Below are 2,841 nucleotides of genomic sequence, written 5' to 3' on the forward strand. Positions count from 1 at the left end.
ATCTATAAAAGAGATGTATTAGTTGTTAAGTATTTTCTCAGTCATATTTCTCATCTTACCTATTGCAATCCTTTATGTCCAAGTTCTATATACCTTCCCAAAATAATAGTTCATATTTTCAAAAATTGACAGTTCTTGTTTACCAGATAGTTTTATTCTTGTTCAAAAATGAAGGGCTATTTTCTGTCTTGATTTATCTTTTGAACAGAGAAATCCTACTGATTTTATGATGAGCTTCAAGGGGCACAGAGCAAGTTAAAACAAGCCTAGTGCTACTGAAACTTGCCAGACTTCAGACTTGATTGGGTATATTGCTGTGGTCTCTTAAAAGAGAACGACCATAAATGGTGTTTGGGAAGTTAATACTATGTATTTCCCTCTGCTTACGTTCACAGCGATGTTTTTACGAGTCACTTTCTTGTCCCTGAAATGGCATTCATGATGGCTTGCAATTTTTTCTTCTAATAAACTCACTGTTGGGAACTGAGACAAAGGAAAAACAAAAAACAAAAAACAGAAAACCAAACAGTTATATCAGCCAATTAAGTACTTCATTGAATTCAAGATAATTCTCTTATTGGCACGGAGATGTGTTTTTATTAATTCACTCAAAAATCTATTCATTCAACAACTTTTCTATAAAATCTGCTATTCTCTGTATTTTGGGATAAACATTGAGGACAAAAGATGATTAAGACACATTTTTTCAGGGGGAGACAAGTTCCAGTAAAAGACAAGTAAACATATAAAGAGGACTGTTCAATAGGACTTTCTGTGATGATAGAATATTTTAATATCTGTGCTGTCCCTTAGAGTAGCCAGTAGGTATGTATAGTTATTGACCATTTGAAATGCAGTTAGTGAAACTGAGAATATGATATTTAAATTTTACTTAATTTTTAAAACTTTACACAAAATAGTCATATATAGCTGTTGTTGTTGTTAGGTGTCATTGAGTCATCTCCGACTCATAGTGACCTCAAGAACAGCAGAACGAAACACTGCCTGGTCCTGTGTCGGTCCCATGATCTTTGCTATACCTGAGCCCATCATTGCAGCCACTGTGTCAATTCCATCTCATTGAGGGCCTTCCCCTTTTTCATTGTCCCTCCACTTTACCAAGCATGATATCCTTCTCCTGGGAATGGTCTCTTCTTAAAACATGACCAAAGTAGGTGAGATGAACTCTGGCCATTCTCACTTCAAAGGAGCATTCTGGCTGCACTTCTTCCAGGACAGATTTGTTAGTTCTTTTACCAGTCCATGGTACTTTCAGCATTCTTCACCAACACCACAGCTCAAAAGCATCAACTATTCTTCGGTCTTCCTTTTTCATTGTCCAGCTCTCACATGCATGAGAGGTGACTGAAAATACCATGGCCTGCATCAAGCACATCTTGGTCTTCAAGGACGTATCTTTGCTTTTCAGCACTTGCAAGAGTTCCTTTGCAACAGATTTCTCCAATGCTGAGACATCTGATATCTTGACTGCTGCTTCCATTGTTGTTGATTGTAGAAACGAGTAATATGAAATCTTTGACAATTTCAATCTTTTCTCCATTTATCATGATGCTGCTTATTGATCCCATTCTGATGATTTTTGTTTTCTTTATATTAAGGTGTAATCCATACTGCAGACTGTAGTCTTCAATCTTCATCAGCAAGTCTTTCAAGTCATCCTCACTTTTAATGAGTAAAGTTCTGTGTCTGCATAATGCAGGTTGTTAATGATGCCTATCCTGATGCCACATTCTTCTTCATATGGTCCAGCTTCTGTGATTATTTGTTCAGCATACAGTTTGAATAAGTATGGTGATAGGATACAACGCTGGCACCCTCCCTTCTTGATTTTAAACCATGTGGTGTCTCCTTGTTCTGTTAGAATGAGAGCCTCCTTGTCTATGTACAAGTTCCTCATGAGTACAATTTAGTGTTCTGAAATTCCCATTCTCAATGTTATCCATAATTTGTTATGATCCACACAATTGAATGCTTTTGCATAGTCAATAACACAAGTAAACATCTTTCTGGTATTCTTTGCTTTGTGCCAAGATGTATCTGACATCAGCAATGATAATCCTCATTCCATGTTCTCTTCTGAAACCAGCTTGCATATAGCTAATGTCTACCATATTGAACGATGCAGATACATGAGAAGTAATGGTAAGTATACATTGGGGAATATGTATAAAAAATGCTTTCAAGTAGATTCTGACTCATAGCAACCCTATAGGACAGAGAAGAATTGCCACATAAGGTTTCCAGGGTTGTAAATCTTTATGGAAGCAGATTGCATCATCTTTCTCCCATACTTCAGTGCACATTGGTTTGGACCACTGAAATTTCAGTGAATAGCAGTTGAATACTTTAACCATTGCAACACAGGAGCTCCTTGGGATATGTATAACTTTTCAGTGTGATAGATAGATAGGTAAGTAAGTAGATAGATAGACATATAGATAGTTAGATAGACTGATATAGATAAAACAAATCTTATATTTTTTTATTTTTTTAAATATGGAATGCTTCAAGAATTTGTGTGTCATCCTTGAGCAGTGGCCATGCTAATCTTCTCTGTATTGTTCCAGTTTTAGTATATGGGCTGCTGAAGCAAGCACACAAATCTTAATTTTTACCACGTTCTTTGGGCCTAGTACTTTTCTATGAATATATCGTTGTGAAGGAAACATAAAGAATGACCAACTTAAATAATGAAAGCCTATGAAAAGAATGAAACAGGTAAGCCAAGTAGAGATGGCTGATACGAACAAAAATGTTAAAGCAAGCTGAGAGAATGAAGACTGTCTGTGGGGTATTCTTTATGTATGGGCAAATAAGCAC

General features: G+C 36.2%; 1 non-coding gene across 1 annotated transcript; it reads right to left on the reverse strand.

Annotated features, from left to right (window-relative positions):
• Positions 1–2,511: 2,511 nt before the first annotated feature.
• Positions 2,512–2,618, reverse strand: LOC122150426. Its single transcript, XR_006163657.1, has one exon. It is a non-coding gene; the product is annotated as a U6 spliceosomal RNA (small nuclear RNA).
• Positions 2,619–2,841: the final 223 nt, after the last annotated feature.

This window comes from Orycteropus afer, unplaced genomic scaffold (assembly GCF_000298275.1).
Source record: "Orycteropus afer afer isolate SDZICR_OR568_19922 unplaced genomic scaffold, OryAfe1.0 scaffold00138, whole genome shotgun sequence".
In the NCBI taxonomy this organism is placed as follows: domain Eukaryota; kingdom Metazoa; phylum Chordata; class Mammalia; order Tubulidentata; family Orycteropodidae; genus Orycteropus; species Orycteropus afer.